The sequence below is a fragment of the Narcine bancroftii genome, chromosome 2 (genome assembly GCF_036971445.1).
Source record: "Narcine bancroftii isolate sNarBan1 chromosome 2, sNarBan1.hap1, whole genome shotgun sequence".
NCBI classification, from domain to species: Eukaryota; Metazoa; Chordata; class Chondrichthyes; order Torpediniformes; family Narcinidae; genus Narcine; species Narcine bancroftii.
The window spans coordinates 297,784,576-297,806,897 of NC_091470.1; the positions used below are offsets into that span (position 1 = coordinate 297,784,576).

The 22,322-nt window shown below is 42.9% G+C and overlaps 1 pseudogene; it reads left to right on the forward strand.

The window, feature by feature from the left end:
• Positions 1-1,252: 1,252 nt before the first annotated feature.
• LOC138753112 (actin-like protein 7B) overlaps positions 1,253-22,322 on the forward strand; it is a 49,061-nt pseudogene continuing 27,991 nt past the window's right edge.

Consider the following 22,322-nt stretch of genomic DNA (forward strand, 5'->3'; position numbering starts at 1 on the left):
GTCAGAAGCTTCCCTTCACAAAGCCATTCTGATTATTCCTAAGTAGACTGCACTGTTCCAAATGCTCATAGACTCTGTCCTTAAGAATCCTCTTCAATAGTTTGCACACCACTGATGTAAGACTCAATTGTCTGTAATTCCAAGGATTCTCCCGATTACCTTTTATAAACAAGGGGGCTATATCTGCTATTCTCCAATCCTCTGGCATAGCACAAGTGGTCCCTAAATTTCTTCCACATTACTGCTGTATTTTCACCTGTGAACATCTGTTTCCAATTTACTCTTGCTTGTTTCTGCCTCATACCATTGTAATTATCCCCAGTTAAACACTTCCCATAATGTCTTTTTTATCCTTTTCCATTGCTATGCTGAAGCTCAGGGAGTTGTGGTTACTCTCACCAACTGCAGTGAACTGGGATTTACTGGTACGATGTGGTGCTGGTGACTGCCTGCATCTCCCAGCTCCGCCCCCATCTGCTCGCACGTATCCCTGGTTTCCCACCTAAACCCAGAACCCTTCTGAAGACTACTGTTAGACCCTACCCATAGTTATTTGCTAATAAAGGCGTTCTTTCTCCAGTCGTGAGAACTTTTATTCGCACTACAATTTTATTAGCTTATTCCCTAAACGATGGAAACGCTACTCAAGCCTGGTATGTTGCTGATAGACCCTCTGTCTCCCGACGCAGCCGAGGAGTTCACGTACCAGCTAGGCTGCTTCCAGGCCTACCTGAATGCAACCAAAGACTTCTTCCACACCAATGAACCCAGGAGGTCTGCACTCGCTTCGAGGGTAGAAACAAAAGGGTATGCAGTCATCAAGGACTGTTCTACGTATGACTCTGCCATTGAAGCATTGAAGGCTCAGTACCTGAAGTCACAAAATGAGGTCCTAGCAAGGCACCGACTCGCTCTACGTTGCAAATGGTACAGGAGAGACCATCAATGACTACCTGCTGGATCTGTGGATGCTTGCCAAGAAGTGCAGTTATGAAGCAGCTTCGGGCCACGTTCGTGAGGAAGAACAGATCCGGGACACTCTAGTCGTGGAGGTCTGCTTGAGGTACATGAGGCAGTGACTACTTGAGTTGGGAAATAAAGGCCTGGCTAGCCACGTTGAATTAGACAAATCATTGGAACAGGCTGAGCACGAGAGTGACAACCTCAGAGCCAGCGAGCTTGCTCACCCAGGTGACCCCTTCCAAGGTCCAGCTGGTCCCGCTACCCCATCTCTTAACGGCTGCCACATCCCATGCTAGGGAGTGCTCCCAAGCTAGGGAGTGCTTTTTCTGTGGCAAGAGCCAGCTTTCCCAATCTCGTTGCCTGGCTAAAGACTCAATGTGTTCCAGTGTGGCAAGAAAGGGCATTGGATAATGGTTTTCTGCATGAGGGGAAGCCTGGGGAAGTCCACAGCCTGCACCGCTCCCACATCCGATTCCAGCCCCAAGCCATCTGCCCCGAATTCACCCAAACCCATTTGCTGAGTTGCATGATGATGGAGCATGGCATTGAGGAAACAGCGCAAAAAGGCTCAGTGGCCATCCTGTCGCAACTCAAATTCAAACTTAGCACCATCATCATCAGAGGAGAAAGGAGGGCGGCCATCTTGCCATGCCACAAGGTCAACGGCCATCTTATCTATGTAGGGAAACCCAGGAGTGTGGAGTATGGAGTCTCCGGGGTCCTAGCCTCGATGTTCCTAGCTCAGAACAGACCTCACCATCTCAGCAACTCCATTGTGACTGTGAAGGTAAATGGACATTCCACTAAATACCTAATTGACATGAGCTCTACTGAAAGCTTCATAAGCCACTGTCAGGTGGAATAGCTGGGAGAATGTGGCTCCGGAGCCGGCTGCGGGTGTGTGCGAAATGAAATTCAGGTGGCAGCACCGGCGGTGCTGTTTTGGCACCTGAAAGGTCCCCAGCGGGGTTAGGCACCACAGAGCAAATGCTGGCTCCTGTCGACTGTGGCCGTAGTCCTGCCCACTTTCAGGTGCCTAGGGTGAGCCCTCAGAAATGGAGAATACATTTACCCGAGATGGGTTGGGTAAGTACTCCTCAGGTCAGGATTCCCCACTTTCAGGTGGCCTCCCAACAGCCGCATTCAGATATTTTAGGCAACTTTATTTTGGGGTATTCTGGCTACCTGAAAGCGGCTATAGACTCACAGACTGTGCAAGAGTACATATTCCTTGTGTCTCATTCGCATTCTATCCACGTTCAACAACATTGTATGGTACATCTGTCGTTTGTAGGGGGGAATTCTGTAAGATTCACCTATATGTACTTGATGAATTGTGTGCTCTGGTGTTATTGGGTCTGGACTTCCTTTATCACCTTAAAAATATGACTTTGGAATATTCTGGTCCTCACCCCCCACCCCCGTAATGGTTTGGAACAGAGGGCCCCTAAAATCAGAACCCGCATGCTACCTCTCCACACTGAATATCGACCCCCCACCCCCCCCCCCACCTCTCTTCCCGAATCTGACCTCAGACTGCAAACCTATTGCTACCAAGAGCAGGAGGTACAGCACAGCAGACAGAGATTTCATAAAGTCTGAGACACCATGCCTGCTCAACGAAGGGATCATCAAACCTAGCACCAGCCCATGGAGAGTGCAAGTGGTAATGGTAAAAGGGGAAAACAAGTCCAGGCTAGTAATTGGCTATAACAAATCGATACACACTCCTGGATGCATAACCCCCCTCAAATTTCGGACATAGTGAATGATATTGTGCAGTATCGGGTCTATTTGACGATCGACCTGAAAGCTGCTCATCACTAGCTGCCAATCCGTTCCAAGGACAATCCATATACAGCATTTGAGGCTAATGGTCTTCTCTATCAATTCCAAAGGGTCCCCTTCAGTACCACTAATGAGATTTATATCTTCCAGAAGCAAATGGACAGAATGGTGGATGTTTATGGGTTGAAGGCTACCTTCCCCTACCTCAATAACATCACCATCTGTGGACATATCTTGGAAGACCATGACGCCAACCTCCAGAGATTTCTTCACGTGACAAAAGCCCTGAACTTCACTTATAACTCTGACCAGGTCTAAATGTCTGGCTATCCTTTGCTTTGTGGTGGAGAGTGGCATCTTTGGCCCCAATCCTGATAGGATGCACCCCCTATTAAAGCCCACCATTCCCAGGACCACAATGGCTTTGAGGAGATACCTGGGCTTTTCTCATATTATGCCCAGTGGATCCTTCAATACGCTGATAAGGTTCACCCTCTCTTAAAAACCATAATTTTCCCCTCTCAGTTGAAGCCCAAGCAGCTTTTAACTACCTCCAGAATCACATTGCTAAAGCCGCCATGCATGCAATGGATGAGAATGTACCTTTTCAAGTGGAAAGCGATGCTTCAGACATAGCCCTGGCCACTACCCTCAACCAGGCGGGCAGGCCGGTTGCATTTTTTTTCTTGGGCATTACAAGGCCACGTGCTTCAGAACCCAACGGTGGAAAAAGAAAAGCCATTGTAGAAGCCATGAGCCACTGGAGGCTCTACCTGGCTGGTAGGAAATTTACACTCCTCACTGACCAGCACTCGGTCGCATTCATGTTTAATAATGTCAAGAGGGGCAAAATTAAAAATGACAAAATTGCTAGGTGGAAAATTGGGCTCTTCACCTATAATTATGACATTGTCTCTCGACCAGGAGCTCTTAATGACCCTCCAGATGTCTTATCCGGAGGAAGCTGTACCTCTCCACATACCGGTCAACTGCAGTCTCTGCATAATGAGCTCTGCCATCCAGGGGTCACCTGCATAGCTCATTTTGTCAAGGCGCACAATCTGCCATGCTCCATTGAGACATCAAGGAAATGACCAGGTCTTGCCAGGTCTGCATGGAGTGCAAGCCACTCTTCTACCACCCCACAAAGGCACATCTGATCAAGTCATCTAGGCCCTTTGAGTGGCTCAGTGTTGATTTTAAGGGACCTTTCCCCTCCATGAACTGGAACACCTTCTTCCTCTCTATCATTGATGAGTACTCCCACTTCCCGTTCACCATTCCATGCCCAGATACATCCACTTCGTCAGTCATAAAGGCCCTAGACTCCATTTTCACCCTGTTTGGGTATCCCAGCTATATTCATAGCGACTGGTCCCGCATCCTGGCTCCACCCCCATCTGCTCACGTATAACCCTGGTTTCCCACCTAAACCCAGAACCCTTCTGAAGACTACTGTAAGCATTTGCTCTCCCTCCAGTCGTGAGAGCTTTTATTTGCACTACACCAACGTGCTCCCCCACCATCTGACCAGGCTCATTACCCAGAATTAGATCCAATATGGCATCTCCTCTCGTCAGCTGATCCACACACTGTGTCAGGAATCCTTCTTGAACACACCTGACAAATTCAACCCCATCTATCCTTTATGAGTGACAAGCTATGTCAGTACCTACTGGTAAAGGGCATCGCATCCAGCACGACTACTAGTTACAAACCCCGGGGAAATGAGCAAGTTGAAAAGGAGAACACCACGGTCTGAAAGGCTTCAAACTGGCCCTGAAGTTGAGCCCTTCCAGACCCACGCTGGCAGGAAGTCCTCCGTAGGGTGCTCCATTCCATCCGATCGCTACTATGTACCGCGTCCAACACTGCTCCTCACGAGCTCCTATTCACTTTTGAAAGAAGGTCGGCATCAGGAACTACACTCCCACTTTGGTTCACCACTCCTGGTCCAGTCCTTCTCAGGAAACATGTGAGGAGAAGCAAGATCAACCCCCTGGTGGAAAAGGTAAAACTGCTCCATGCCAATCCCATGTACGCCTATGTGGAGAACCCAGATGGCAGGGAGGACATTGTCTCCACCAGAACAGAAGGTCCATTACCTCAGATGCCCTCACCGCTCCCAATTAGAGACTCAGGGGATCAGGTTCAGGAGGAAAGTGCATCGCCCTCCACCATTAAGTCGGAGATCCAGCCCGCCTCTCCTCACTCACAAGGGGACCAGTAGACCCAAGGAGTCCAAGGCCTCCAGATTCTAAGGTGCTCCACCAGGATCTCCAGACCCCCAGACAGCTTAAATCTGTAAATTTGTAAATAACTGTATATTTTTCAACTTTTTTTCTGAACCTATGTTCTCTGTCTTCATTCTGTAGGAATGGGTGAATGCAGTGAAATGGGATTCCCTGGTAAGGTGTTGTGCTGATGGCTGGCCCCGCATCCTGGCTCCACCCCCATCTGCTCACGTATAACCCTGGTTTCCCACCTAAACCCAGAACCCTTCTGAAGACTACTGTAAGCATTTGCTCTCCCTCCAGTCGTGAGAGCTTTTATTTGCACTACACCAACGTGCTCCCCCACCATCTGACCAGGCTCATTACCCAGAATTAGATCCAATATGGCATCTCCTCTCGTCAGCTGATCCACACACTGTGTCAGGAATCCTTCTTGAACACACCTGACAAATTCAACCCCATCTATCCCTCTTGCAGACAGGCAGTGCCAGTCAACAGTAGGGAAGTTGAAGTCTCCCATAACTCAACCCTGTATTTCCCGCACCATTCCACGATCTGCCTGCTTATCTGCTCCTTGGTGTCCCGAGGGCTATTTGGATCAAACTAATTTAGTGCCAAACTAATTTTATTCTGATGTCTTTAAAATGCATAACATAGCATTTTAATATAAAATTATTGCCTTTTTTAAATCTCTCGTGATTCACTAGGGATTCCATGAATAAAAATGATGTAAAATTGAGCCTATAGACCTTCATGTAAGGAACCATGACATGCTATGCTTTCATAATTTTATGACCATAAGCAATAATCTTTAGTTTTATGTTGGTGTAAAATTAAAATGTGTAAGTAAAGCATTATGGGTAGGTAGGCATAATTAGTCCAATGGACCTTTTAAATATTTTTTGAAAAATTAAAATCAGAGTAAACCAAAACTTTTATGTGTATGCTAACTCAACCAGGTAAGAGTGAAAAAGAATGGAAAAATTCCTCATCATGGTAAAACCCAAAACTAAATTCAAGGAACAGCAGCCTATTTTCTGCCTTAGTACATTGGCGCCTTCTGGACTCTGCTGAATTTGACAAATTTAGGTAACTTGTTTCTTTTTTGGTGTTTATCAGTTGTCCATCTATAATAATAGCTCACCTTGGTTTTCTTTGCTTGCTTTTCTTTCTTCTCTGTGAGTGGAGGATATCTGCACTTCCACATCTCCCAAAATTCTTTGTTGAGGTTCTTTCATTGACATTCTCACCCTTTAATTTCTGCCATTCACTCAGTTTATTATCTTGATTCCCCTCACTTTACTCTGTCTATCGGAATCATCTCCCTCACCCACCCTCCCTCCAGCTTAACCGAGTCTATCTGTCAGCCAGAGCGGTGACTGCGCACGGCTGCTACATTTTAAGCTACCTCTGTCCCTCTCCCCTCGAGATTGGTGGCTCGGGATTGAGTAATGTATGCTACCTCCTGCAGTGAACAGCAGCACTGCTAGAGGACCTCCATCTCCTTATTTATCTGGGCACTCTCCAAATCTATTATCTCACATTCGTTTCTCAGGGGAGTCGCTAGCAGCCAAAAGGTACCCCTCTGATTCCCCTTCGTTTTTGGGAACCCTGACTTCTTGAGGAGGGACCCTGCGTGGTGACCCATTTTTTTCACCACATGGGTTGAGGTGCTTGGACCAGTCTATTGGGTTGCTTGTGGTCTGCCAGGTTGCTTGCCAAGCTCCCAATCCCTGGGATCCTATCCTCGCTGCCTGCACTAACTCTCCTGCACCAATTCCAAACCATTTCCCCTGCAGCTGTGTTCAATCAGAACTCTAAGGACTCTGCCTGCAGTGTCAATTCTTGTGCATATAAAACCAGTTCAACGGGTCCTAAGGGTAATGAGTCTGAACGCAGCTGATTGAACAGTAGTGTTTTATTTACACATGGAGGGGAGTCGCAACAGGGGAAAAAGACACACACATATACACACGTGCTGGATTAAACGATACACTGAAGAAGAAGGCTTTTCAATTAAATTACAACATATGATACCCGCCACCCCTTGATATCACTAAACTAGGGGCACTAGGCATGCAATACTACAGCTCCAAACTCTTTGTCTGCTCACAACTTACCAACGATTCTCCAGCATTGCCCATTCTGGAGTGGAGTTCTGGTTTGTCCCAGAAGAGAAAGAGGAAGATGGCTCACATGTGGTGGGCTTTATAGTGCCATCAGCTGAAGAGTCGGCCCAGGTATCAATGAGGCAATTAAAGGGGCTAATGATCAAGTGTGCACTGACCTGTGGGCAAAGCTTGACCTTAATCGGCAAGTGAGGTGACTTCCGTTCAGGTTCCAGACGGAGAGGTCACATGCCCCTCTGTAATCCACACTCCCAACAGATTCCAGATGGAGGGTTACATGCCCCTCAATAATCCACACTACAGCATCTTGCTTGCAAAACTTTCGTTTACAATATTTCATCTGCAACTGAAATAATTTCCAAATAATCTCATAAAAATCATTAGCCCTTGAATTGATAATTATATTATTTCATTATTTTGGCCTCAAAATTGTCAATTAACATAAAGGCAGAATTGCCACAAGGTCATTGATGTTGTTTGAGAGACTCAGCAAGAAATCAGCCACTGTCACAAGGTAAACCTGAAAGGTGGATAAGAAATTACGTGAAACCTTGCATGAATGTTGTGCATTTTTCATTCTGGGACCTGAAGTATAGGGTGGGTTATTGGTGCAATCCTGAACTCTGGAGATGGGACCTTACCCCGCTCATCACTCCAGTGCCTTTGTTGACAAAGAAGATGGTGATTGGTTAATATCAATACCTAAAGGTATTTAATCGAGGCAACATGCATACAATTTGTCTGAGTGGCAAAGAGGGAGGATAGGATATGAGCAACAGTATGAGATGTTTAGATTGTTTGCAGGATGTTATGTTACGTATGGAAGTTGGCAGCCAGGTTAGAGATGGTTAGAGCCACCAGAAACCCATAAAAGAGAAAATATGAACATACCTGAAGCAAGGTAGATTTTTCTTGGGGAATCTTCGCAACTGGACATTTCAGAGGAGCTTAGGCAAGTTCAGAGACAATAAATGACACGGGGAAACTTAAGGAAGAGGCCAGCTGAGTCATATCTTTGCAAATGGGCACACAGAGTATTTGTAGATCCTATTATGCTGATCTATAGGACACTAAAGCTACATACAGAATGGCTTCCCAAAACTTCTTGTCCTCTATCATGGAGATCTTAGGCAAAAGCAAGCATGAGAGCCTGGTCCAGCCAATGATACTCTGGGGGAGCTAATGGACTCCGGCCATTCCATTTTGTCAGGTAAGACCCCCAGAAGCGTTAACTTATCAGCTGAGTTTTACACAACTCAGTGGGAATGAGTGGGTCCAGACCTGCTGGAAGTATACATCACTATGCTCCAGGCACACAGTATATCAGACTCCATGAGGAAGGGCATCAATGCCCCCATCTTCAAAAAAAAGGGGAAGAAGAAGGATATCAGGAATTGGAAACCCATATCATTGTTAAAAGCTGACGACAAAATCCTGTCCAGAGCCATCTTCAATCAAGTCAAGTCTGCCCTGGGGCAGGTTATCCACCAGACCAAACCTGTATGGCTCCAGGCAGGAAAATCTCTGACAGCTTCGTACTGTTCAGATCTACCATCACCTACATGCAAGACAGGGGTGGACACCTGCCTGGTCAGCTTAGATCAGGAGAAGGCTTTTGACCATATACTGCACACACATATGATGGGCTCTAGGGTGGGACTTCCATAGCACAGTCCAAATTAATGAGTGGGAAACATATAGCTTCTCCATCAAGTCTAGAGTCAATCAAGGTTGCCCCCTCACTCCAGTCTAATTTGAACGCTGCATAGAGCCCTTTGCCGAATCCATCCAGGAAGGATGAGATCATGTGGAGTGATGTTGCCAGGCAATGGAGACAATCAGGTCAAGGCATCCCCGTACAAGGTCCATGTGGTAATCTTCTGATCAGTTTGAGTCTGCATCAAGTGTCAGGGTAAACAGGAAGAAGAGCAATGCTCTTTAGCAACTGATCCAACCAGTCCACCATCCCCTTCATAGTCATATCTAACTACCTGAAAGTGTTGGGATCTGGTTTGGAGGAGCCAAAGTATGCAGCAAAAATTGTTTGGCTCAGATTGCAAAGGTCCATCAGAAGTTGACTCTGTAGGTTCAGTACTCCCTCTCAATAACAAGGAAGAACATGATCATCAGATGTGAGGTGTTCTCTGGACTGCTGTACAGGTGTGGCCCCTCACACAATTGCCCAGGTGGTCACCAGAGCAATCTTTCAATTCATATGGGGTTACAAGATGGAAAGAATCTGAAGGGTCACCATGTATAAGTCACCAGACAACAGGGGCGAGGAGGTACCCAATGTGGCCCTCATCCAGATGACTACTTTTGTGTGTGGCTGCATCTGGCTGTGCATGGAACCAAACAGCAAAGACATGAAGTGCCACTACATGTTGAGGTTTCTACCTATCCCAGATGTTGCAAAGGATGGGCCTGGCACTGTTACCAAGCAATGTCCCAGTCAGTTGAATTTTGCCACACTTTGTGGAAAAGTTTTTCCAAACACCTTTGACAACAAAGCCATCAGGTAGAGGTCAGCATGAATATCCTGCAGACACTAAGAGACAAACACTTAATGAATACAGTGGGGTAGTTTCCAGAGCAGACTGTCTAGGTCATCTAGTAGTACTCATGGATATGACCTGGTGAGAAAAACCCACTCGTTCAGATCCTTCTTGTATATCCGGAACATTACCCACCATGCATGTTGTCCATGAGATTACTCCAGTTGAATGAAGACAGTCACCAGCCTCTTTGCAGAATGCAGATTTGCTGAGAGTGCGTGGAGAAGGATGCAAGGGTCCTTGTTACAGTTCATCCTCATCAGTAGCATGACAGAGGACTCTCTGATTTATGGGCTATTCCGGGGGGATGCACACAGAGACAGACATCCAGACCACTGGAAGACTATCAACTCAGTGGAAAAACCCCTTTCATATGCCCGAAACCTGTTTGTCTTCTACCACATGGAGATGTTGCTGAGAGAATGTTGCTGGCTGGCGCATTCCAGTCTGCAGGAATACATAGTGAGGGATGCACTGAGCCTTGGCACAGTCATCGTGAGGGCATTTTGGGGAAGGATCACAGTCTAGAGTCCTTTAGTTACTGGGTATTGAAGGGCTGAGCCCAAAGGAAAAGACATAAAGACACTTTGAACAGTATTCCTTTTGAAAATAATTTATTGGGAATAATGTCTATTTTTTAGAAAAAATGGTACACTTGCTCTCTCCCAGGGTAAAACTTATGCCATAAACACATGGGTGGTTGTAGTAGAAAATTGGGAGCAGGGCATGACAAATTGTATCATACAGCTACACAACTGTAATTGAATTTCCAGATACGTCCAATGGCCACATAGAGTGCCTGGTCCTATTTAATAAAATAGCATGGATGAAATTTAATCATGTAGCACCTAAAGAATATGCAGAATGCATTAGAGTTTCTAGCCTACCTTCTACTTGTCCTTGGGTACAAGTGTTGCAAAGCCTTTTGCCATTATTCAAAAGTCAGAGGACTTCTACCTATTCCTAATGGCCCACATTCATATTCAGTTAAAACAGATTAACTGGTTTATTATGATAATCTTTATGATGTCTTTGAACAATCTGCTGACTCTAAGATTGTTGTTACAAAATCCACTAATATAGAACTTGCAGACAAAAATGATCAGAATGGAGACTGTTGACACATCAGGAGGACCTCTAGTAATTGCTCTTTCCTTTGAATATTTGTTGAAGGAATTTGTTAAAGAAGGGTGACTCACTAAAATATAATCCTTCTGCAAAATGTCGAAGCAATTCCAATTCCACTTAGGTGATGGAATTTATTGCAGCTCAGAAATAAGTTTTATGACTCCATCTTGCAAACTGCTCCTGTACATTACATGCTTATCCATTTTGGGAAGATCTACTGTGTGCATGATGGTGCTGCAAGCCAAAATATTTACTGCTGAACTCCTGTTGTTGCTAGATACAGATTGTATCTGTCGAATGAGTTAAAAGCTTTGAAAATTCAGTCCTATTAACTTAGCCATTACACTGCCTAATTACTCATGTTAGGTTGTGTTGAAAGACCAAGAGGGCAAAATAGAAATAAAAACATTTCTTTATTCAAGCAACAATTTGCTTATAAAAATTGTAAGTTCTAAAATCATGAAGGGCTATTATGGAGATTATTCAAAATAATTGTAAAGAATAAAAATTGATAAATTATGATTTGTTAACCCTGACCTTGAGTTTTAAAAGTGAATGAATTAGCATGATAGAAATACTAAAGATGATGAAGAATTCCATTAATTTTAAGGTCAAAAAAGAATGTAAAAGAGGAGGAGATTTTGCAAAAAAATATAAATCCCAATAGAGTTATGTATACAGAATAAGGAATTATGTATCTGAAGCTTTAAAATTAAAATATGAACAATGACCTTAATAATATGAATAACATTTGTCAAAAGGAAAACAAGGAGATGACTGGAGCTTTGAAGTTAACGTGAGATTACTTATCAGCAACTAGCTTTCTTTGTACTTGTTGTATAAACATGATGCCAAGTAAAGCAATTGCAGATATTTTATATTCATTTTGAACTCACAGGTAAATGTGCAGTCATTGAAAAAATCTATTAAGAACTGCAGCGATATAAGGAGAATCAAGAGACTGCAGATGGTGGAGTTTGGAGCAAATAACAACAGTATCTGTGGAGTGAAATAGACAGTCAATGTACTGGGTTCAGATCATTCATCTGGGATTGTCAGTTTATTATCATCTGATTGTACAAGTATAACGTGACAAAACAATGTTCTCTGGTCTTTGGAGTAAAACATGCAGACACACAACCAGACATAACATACACCCAGACAACAATAAATATGCAGGACAAGAAATCATAAATACAAACAAACAAACAAACAAATAAATAGCTAGATAGATAGATAGATAGATACAAATATAAATATTATTTTGTGAATATGAGAGCTTTGGATGGTAAGTGTGAGCATTTCCTTTGGTCATTCAGCATTCTCACTGCTCATGGAAAGAAGCTGTTTCTCAGTCTAGTGTTGCTGTCTCAGATATTCCTGTCTCTCTTTCCCAACGGGAGTAGTGGAAAGATGCTGTGTGCAGGGTGGAAGGGGTCGTCAACGATTTTGCACGCCTTCTTCAGAGAACGATCCTGATAGATCACGTCGATTGGTGAGGAGGAGGAAACTCTAGTGATCTTCTCTGCCACTCTAATGGTCCTGTGGTTTGTCCTCCAATCCATTTCACTGCAGCAACCGTACCACTCTGTGATGCAGCCATGCAGGACAGTCTCGATAGAGCTCATATAGCAGATTAACATGATGGTGGCCAATAGCCCTGTCCACTTCAGTCTTTTCAGGAAGTGCAGTCACTGTTGCACTTTCCTGACAATAAAGAGATGTTTGTCCACAATAGGTGATTTTTTAAATGGATTCCAAGGAAATTGGTGCTCTCTACTATCTCCAGTACGGAGTTATTGATGTGTTGCGCAAGGTGGTCATTCCTGGTCCATAATCATCTCCTTTGTCTTTTCCATGTTGAGACTCAGGTTATTACTCTCGATTACCAGATTTTCCACTTTTTCTCTGCAGTGTGACTCATCTTTGTTGCTGTTGAAGCCAATTACTGTTTTGTCATCTGCAAATTCTATGACACTGTTGGAGCTGGATTTGGTGATGCATTCATGGGCCAGTAACATGAACAGGAGCAGGCTGAACACACAGCCCTGAGGTGTGCTAGTAATCAATGTGACAGTGCTCGATCCTCCATTCAGTCCAGTTGAAGAGTTTCAACCCCAAGTGTCAACTGTTCATTTCCCTGCCCAGATGCTGCCTGACCCATGGAGTTCCTCAATGGTTTATTTTTTGCTGACAAATAAGATTGTACCTGAATTGGAGCACTAAACACATCCTGGCCAATTAACCAGCACTTGCCACTAATTTCCCCTTATGTTGAAAGTGCCTTGGATCCAATGGTCTAGAAATATAGAAAATAGAAAGAGAATTGAGACACATCCCCTCATGTCTGTTCCCCCATCAGTTTTTTGCACAATCAATGTGATAATTCTGCCTCACCTGCCGGAAAAAGAATCTCAGGGTTGTGTGTGATATCACACATGTACTCTGACAATAAATCGGATATAGAAACTAAAATACATATATGGCTGATTCTCTCTTTCATCACCTCATTTGGATATGCTGTAAGCTGCTTTCTTTTGGCTCCTCAGCTTTACCCTCACCAGGAATTTCCCTTTGACTACAAGTTCAATGGTCAGTGAGTACAATGAGTACCATGCCAGCCCCCAGCATTAACTGTGCCTGATGTTAAAAACAAGTCATAAAGCTATGTTGTGAGCATGCAGTTTACTAATCAGAGGACCCCAAAACTCAGCATCTATAGAAATTCACCAAGACAAATGGTTACTTAAACAGAAGTTACTTTTAAATTTCTTTAAACATAAAAACTGGATAAAACTTTTACTTATTACTATTAACTTAACTTAACCTAAATTAACCTCCTTCTAATTTTAAGTGCATGTGTATGCAAGTTCAGAAAAGTTCTTTGATTCACAGTCCAATCTCATTTCTCACTCCTCCAATGTTCATCGGTATCAGGCAATTCTTATACTGAATTTAACATTTAACATTTATGAATCTTCACCAAGCTTTGGTGCTTGAAAGGTAAATGGTAACCACTCAGGAAGGTTCTTGTTGGTTTTCAGAGAGAGATTTGTTGCTCATTGGACGACGCAAACTGATTCCTTCTGATCAGCCACTTCAGTGCCTTGCCGAAGAAACTTGCCCGATCAGGATTTTCCAGATGATAAACTTTCTTTCAGGTCACCACAGAGTTCCTTTTCTGTTTCCTTTATTTCAAGTGAAACATTATACAGCCAGCCATCTCCTCTTGTATGGACCACAAGGGCTTTGAACAGGCTGAACTCAGAACTCAGAACCCATCTTCGAAATGGGGTTTCAAACAAGCTTCCAAAAGCCACTGCAGAAAACCAGTACTCTCTCTCTCTCTCTCTCTCTCTCTCTCTCTCTCTCTCTCTCTCTCTCTCTCTCTCTCTCTCTCTCTCCCTCTCTTTCTCTCTCTCTGTCTCACTTAGAGAAAAACCTGTTTGACTCTCTCTGCTTGAAAAACCACATGATCTTCTTTGAAGAGCACACTGCCTTCCGATAGATTGCGGCACTAGATCCAGATCCATTCATCTGTTGCTTTCAAAAATAATAATCCATTACTCCACAGCATGTCCAATTAACACCTACTTGTGAAGTCCTTCTGCAAAGCAGTTTCCATTGTCCTTACAAAGGCACTGGGAGCCTGGACTGTCTAGCTTGAGCAGAGTTCTGGCATTTTAAATGAGATCTGTGTTGAGAAGTGTTTATATCTTTTTGTGACCTAAATTTAAAAAAAACCCACAATCTATCTCCTTTAAAACATATGTATATACAATATAAAATATAACATAACTTGTCGCATTACAAATAACTATCGTTAAATAAGGATAAACAGTTCCCACACTACAAACAGCTTCCTCCGTGCTCATATTTACCTTAATTGTTATAGCTCCTGTATTTACAGCATTTAAGCTGTTTCAACATATTGAAAAGCAATATATTATATTATATATTTTGACTGAATGAACTTTAATCTTATCCCTCTTTGGTTACCTATCCACTCACATCAAAACACTCATCTGTATTCAAAATTGTTATTTGCTGGGATATAGGGGCATTAAAATCAATGAGAGAATCATGTAGCACTTTTTCAAAATTGGTAATGATCCAAAACCGAATATTGTGCAGAAAGATGTGAAGCTATCTAGTGGACTAAACAAAGAAGCTAATTATTTTTCTGGCCTTGGACTCAACTTCACCTTCCTGCCTTTTCCTCTATAATTTTTAATTCCCCTACTATCCAAAAATCTATTGAACTCTGTCTTAAAGATATTTAATAAGAAAGTCTCTGCAACTTCAATGGGAAAAGAACTCCACAGATTCTCTCGTCTCTGGGAAAAGTAGTTCCCACTCATCTCTGACTTAAATCTACTTCCCTGAATCTAAAGGCTATGTCTCCTTTTTCTAGTCTCACTTACCAATGGAACAACTCTTCTACCTGTATGTTATTTTAATTGTTTTTAAATTTAGACATACAGCGCTGTAACAGGCCAATTCAGCCCTATAAGTTTGTGCTACCCAATTCACACCCCATTAACCAACTCACTGGTACATTTTTGAATGGGGGAAGGAAACTGGAACCCCCAGAGAAAACCAATGCAGAAACAGGAAGAATGTACAAACTCCTTACAGACAACGCGGAATTTGAATCCTGGTCCAGTCCCGACTGCTGACACTAAAGACATTGCATTAATTGCTATCCTTTTTATAAATGTAGATGTTACTAGAAGATCAGCTCTCATTCTTCTGAATTCCAGCAAATATAATCCAAGGTGGCTCAATCTCTCCTCATGGGTTTATCGCTTCATCTGCAGAATCAACCTGGTGGACCTTCTTTGCACTGCTTCTCAAGCAAGTACATGTTTTGTCAAGTAAGAAAACCAGAACTGCATGTAGAACTTCAGGTGTGGCATTCCCCTATAGCTCGTACCCTGCTCTTGAATTCAATCTCTAGCAATGAAGGTCAACATTCCCTTTGTCTTATTCATTCCCTGCTGCACCTGCAAAACAACCTTTTATGATTCATGCACAAGCTTTCCCAAATCCCTCTGCTTGCTGCAATCTTTCACCATTTAAATAATAATCTGATCTTCTATTTTTCCTTCCATTTCACATTTATCAACATTATTCACCATTTGCCAGATTTTTTTCCATTCATTGAACTTATTCAATTTAACTTAATTTCATGTGGACATACCGCACAGGCCCTTCCAGTCCATGAGCCTGTGCCGCTCAAATACAACCGATTAACCTACAGCTCCATCTGTTTTGAAAGGAGGAAGGAAGCTGATGGGCCAGAGGAAACCGACGTGGAAATGGGGAGGATGTACAACCGCTTTACAGACGGTGCTGGATTTGAGCCCGGGTCATTGGCACTGTAATAGCGTTGCGCTAACCACTACACTAAACGTGCCGCCCACTATACCTATACCTCTCTGTAGACTCTCCCCATCTTTGGCATAATTTATTTTTCCACTCAATTTAGTTGCTTCATATCACTCAAAGCAAATGTCATGGTTTTGCTTCAATTATGCATTTCACAGAGAATTGTAAAGTCCGAGGTAGGTACATCCCAGAAATGAACACATTGGCTGACCAAGTCTCACTGCTCATTGAACCCCCACTATAACCCTTTTTATTCTCTTCACATTCCCAGACTCTACCACTCAATCACACACCGGGCGCAATTTACCATGGATGGCAAATTAACCTCCCAACATGCATATTGTTGGGATATGAGAGGAAACCGGAATACCTGGGGAAACTCATATGGTATGAGGAAGAAGGGTTAATGTCCATGGAGACAAAAGTAATAGCTCAACTAGCTGCACTACAGCACTAACAAGAAATCTGCCTGATTTCTTGATGCCCCAATAGAGAACATAGACCAGCACACCTCCTACCCTTTGGCCCCAAGTCTGTGCCACAACTACAACTCCGCTGCTGGCACTTGCATCTCCTTCATTTTCATGTGTGTATCTGGAGCCCCTTAAATGCTATAGTTGTATCTGCTTCCATCATTACTCCTGGCAACCTGTTCCAGGCACCTACCACTCTGTGTAAAACATTTGCCCTCCATGTCACCCTTAAACTTTCTCTCTCTTAAACACCTTTTCTAGTGTCGGACATTTAAAATCAGGGTAAAAGATTCTGACTGTCCAATATCTATCCTGATTTTAAAACTTCGATCAGGTCTCCTTTCAGTCTCCCATTCTCCAGACCAAACAACCCAAGTTTATCCAATCTTTCCCCATAACTCATGTCGCTTAATCAAAGCAACAACCTGGTAAACCTTTCCTGTACCCTTTCCAAAGCCTTCACATCCTACCTGTAATAGGGCCATTAGATTTGCAGTTAGTATTCTCAATATGCTTAACTAAAGTTTTATCTTGCTGGAACATGACCTCTTAACTTTTATACTCAATGCCCTAGCCAATGAAGCCAAGCATATCGCATACCTTCTTTACCACCCTGTTTATTTGTGTTGCCACTTTCGATGAGCTATGGACCTTTACTCTGCATATCAATGCTATTAAGAGCCTTGCCATTAATTGTACATGTTCCCCTTACATTTGACCCCCCCAAAATTGCAACATCACACACTTGTCCGGATAAAATTCCATCTGCAATTTCTCTATCTATATTCTGTTATATTCTTTGAAAAACCTTTAAATTGTTAAATCCCCCAACACTGAATCCCAGAGAATACTACTGGTCACAGGCCTCCAGCCCAAATAACAGCATTCCACCTCTACCCTCTGTGGACTAGCCAGTTCCATATCCAAATCATCCACTCACCAAGGATCCCATGTATCTGAAGCTTCTGAATCAGCCTGCCATGAAGGATCTCATCAAACATTTACTAACGTCTATGTGAAGAACATCCAGTACCATACCTTCTCCAACCAACTTTGGCACTTGCTCAGAAAACATGGCCTGACACTCAAAAAGCCACATTGACTTTCTCTAATCAACCATGATTTTCCAAATGGACATTTATCCTATCCTTAAATATTCTTTCCATTTGTTTTTGTGCCACTCAGATGAAGCTTACTGGCCTACAATTTCCCATGTTCCCTTCTTGGTCAAAGGTACAACATTAGCCACTCTCCAGTCCTCTGGGAACTCTCCTGTTGCTAGTAAGAATGCTGAGATCTTTGTCATGTCCCCAGAAATCCTTTCATTTACCCCTTTGATAACCTGAAAATATATCCCATCAGGCCTAAGGGACTTATCCACCCTAATGCTCCTCAAAAGACCAAACGTCATCTCTTTCTTGATCTACAATGCACTAACACATGAATTTTCTCCCCTGTCCCTGTCCTTCTCTGTGGGTAAAACACAAATGCAAAGTCTTCACTTAGTACTTCACCTACTTTGTCTGACTCCAAGCATTATTTCCTTCCTTTGTCCATGAGTGGTCTTATCCTCTTCCAACTTTTCATGTTTTTAATATAATTATAAATCATTATGGGATTCTTTTTTAATCCTGCCCGCCAAGGATATTTGATACTAGAGTGAATATAATGTACAGATCTTCCAATAGTTATAAGTAAGAGGTGGTAAAGTTAGCGTAATGGTTAGCGCAATACTGTTACAGCCCCAGCAATCAGGAGTCCGATTCTGCACTGTCTGTAAGGAGTTTGTATGTTCTCCCATGACTGCGCGGGTCTCCTTGGGTGCTCCAATTTCCTCCCACCTTTCAAAAACACATGGGGGTTGTAGGTGATTTGGGTGTAATTGGGTGGTGTAGGCTCATGGGCCAGAATGGTCTGTTACTGTCTAAAATTTTATGTCTAAAATTTAAATTTAAGACTAAGTGTGCAAGGAAGAGCTTGACCAACATAAGTGACTTGTTCCTAATTGGACTTCTGTATAATGAAAAGTCAAGGTCACTGCTATTTGAATCACACGTGAAGATCACCATTTCAGTTACTTGCACTATAAAGAATCAAACCCCCTGAACTTTTTTAGCGGGGCTCGATGTGTGGTAAGATTTCAGAGTTGAATACACTCAAGCTTTATAACAAACAGTGTTTATTTTATCATCATATGTGATCAGCAACTTAGGAAACTCAAGGTAAACTTTGCTTCTGGAGGATGCACAATCCAGGGTGTATATCATTAAAGGTATCATGGGAGTATATCAGCTTCCAATCATCCTGAAGACTAAATGGTTCAAACTCCATTTTGAGATCATAACTCCAGCTGACTTTTGCTCCTTATGTCTGTATCATCCTTAGTACAATGCACTCAAGATTCAAAATTCCTTTATTGTTATGTAATAGTACCCAAGATGTAATATTACATGAAATTGCCTTCTGCCTGGCATAAGACAGACAAAGAGCTACCATTAGTGTTCCCTGGCACTGCTTACAGTAAGAGAGAAAAACTAGCAAAAGAGAGTCCCTTCAGAGACTCTTTGTGTCTGCAGAGTTGCCTCCGGTGCTCTCGCAGCCACTGCAGCTGTACAGACTCCTGTTCGATCCATTGGCAGATCCAAACCTCTGATGTGATCAGGTAGCTTTTGGCAGCAGGAGCTCTTCGGCAGTCCTTCTTGCTCTCTTGAGTCCCAGCTCTGATACCTTGTTCCCATAAACCAGTGTCCAGCAGCATGCACTCCATTCAGGAGCCCCGATAACAAGTCACCCACAGCCTGTGTGGGTCCCTCAGCCACTGAGTCCCTCACTATTGTGGTCACCATCCTGTAGGATCATCTCTTCTGTTTCTCCTTCTCAACAGGGGATGTTCTTTCTCTTTCTGGTCCCCAAGAGTCTGTAAACCCTCGTGGCAGCTGCTGAGCGCATGTACCACCATCTTGAGCACACACCTCCACAATTGAAGGATTTCACTTACAAACACCATCAGCTCCTTTAACAAGCCATTTAAACTCTGGATAGAGCCACTGGTGTAGTGATAGAGTGCTAATGATCCTCCTGATCACTAGAGGGAGTCGGAAACTAGTTTGTGACAGCTCTATTGGATTCAAGATGGATGCTTCCACATGGTTATGAATGAGTTCTATAATAACCCAAGTTTTAAAATAACCCAAGTTTCTTTATTACTATAAAAGAAACATCACATGATACCAGGAGTGGAAGAAACACCAGGAGTATGCAGAGTGTATAACAGTTGTTATCAGCAGAGATATGGAGAGTGTAAAGACTCCTGACACTGTAAATTGGACTGGAAAAGTCGACCACGAGTGGAGGTTTTACAAACAAAGATTCATGCTCTACCTGCAGGCCATTGGACGACAGAAAACCTGATGCTCAGAAGATTGCACTGCAACTTACCATGGCAGGATCTCAAGCACCAAGGGTTTTCAATATATCTTTTTTTTACCAAAGAAAAATTAACTGTTCTGGAGGTATGTTTTTCACTTTCACAATTAGCTGCAGGGAGAGAGCTTTGATACTTTATTAACAGACTTGAAATTAAAAAGGAGGACATACAATTTTGGACTGTTGCAAGATTCAATGATCGTGATCAAATTGTGCTTGGAATTATTGATACGAAAGTAAGAGAGAGGTTTCTGCAAAAGACAGAGATTAACATAACTGGAATGCTCAAGATATGTCACACCAGTGAATTAGCTCTGCAGCAGGCAAAAAAGTTGGGTAATAGTGCAAAAATCAGTGAAAATGAAATAATATTCACAGCCACATTGTCAGCACACACACACACACACACACACACACACACACACACACACACACACACACACACACACACACACACACACACACACACACACACAAGTAAAAAATGAGATATAGGAAACAACAAAAAGATGGAGAGACATTCAATTGCAAATGATGGGGCACTCAACATGCACCAAAACAATGACCAGTTTATGGAAAAGTCTGGAAATACAAAAGGTAGAATCAATATGTAAAGCAATGCTTTTCCAAAGGGAAACAAAGTAGAAGTGGAACCATGCACACTGTAGACACTATAGAAGAAACTGCTCTTATTGACACACTTTTCATAGGCATGGTAGTGCAGAAAGATTCTAAACCAACAGACACTGAACAGCCAAGTGTGAACAGAGTCAAGCAGGACAAGTGGACTGTGTCATTGCATTCAAATGGAACAAATAATCCTTTTAATCTGGACTTAGGGGCAAATGTCAATTTGCTCTGTTAGCACAAAATCAGAGGAATAAAGATAAAGCCGTACATCCATTCAAATTCTGTACAGCCCAAAGCCTACAATGGACAGAGCATCAACATGAAAGGTACATGTAAAATCAAGGTGAAAGTTAAAGAACACCACCTCAAGTCAGCAGTAGTCACAAATGGACACGAATCACTGCTTGGTGACAAAGCATGTGAAAACTTAAGCCTAGTCAAGGAGGTGTACACACCAGGGAGACCTATTGTGTTAGCTGATGGAGTATCTAGGGCAATGACACAGAGCAAAATAAACAATGACAGTTGCACAGAGACAGATGTGAATGCCCAAATGAACCTAATCACTGAATCTCTTCCAATAGCTGACATAAAATCCAAGCAGAGCACAGCTGAAACTGAAAAGGACACAGTTCTATAGAAGCTCATCAAGAATCTCACTGAAGGATGGCCCAGAGGTGAATATCAGTCATACTACAACATCAGAGCTGAGCTGAGTGTCGTCAATGGGCTTCTACTCAGGGCAGAATTATCATTCCTCAATCACTGTGACAAGAGATGCTGAAATGTGTGCATGAGAGGAATAGAAAAATGCAAGAGGAGGGCCAGAACTGCTGTTTATTGGCCAGGGATAAATGCTGACATTGACAGGATGGTTTCAAGCTGTGAGACCTGTTTGAAACTTCACACAAAGCAGGCAACAAAACCTATAATAACTGATGTACAAGCAGAGCCATGGCAGAAAGTTGGGATTGATCTGTTCCACATGGATAGAAATAATTACTTGCTGTTTATTGACCATCTACCAAACTATCTGGAGATTGTGCTGCTTCCTAATATATCTGCTGCTTGTGTGATCAAATATAATAAATCAATCTTTGCAAGACATGGAATTCTTCAAATTGTCTTCAGTGGCAATGGGCCATGCTACAGTTGTAGAGATTCCAAAACTTTGCAGAAGAGTATGATTTTTGACATGTGACTTCTAAGTCCTCTGCATCCACAGTCAAATGATAAAGCAGAGAAAGGAGTGCACCTAGTTAAACAGTTGCTCATATCTCTATCTAGCTCTACAGATACAGAGCTTTGCCACTTGAACATGGCACGTCATCCACTGAGCTTCTGATGGGACATAGACTATGCACCACACTTCCCTACACTGCAGACCCAAACAAGAACAGATGTTGATGATGTCAAATGAAAACTAAAGTGTCTGCAATGGAGATAAAAAGCAAACAATGACAAGACAGCGAGAAACTTAAAGCCACTGGCACTACATGACACTGTGAGACTCAGAGATTCCAGAACTTGGGGCATGAAGGCCACTGTTCTGGAGGAAGTAAATCCAAGATCCTACACTGTCAGAGCAGAGGATGGTCAAATACT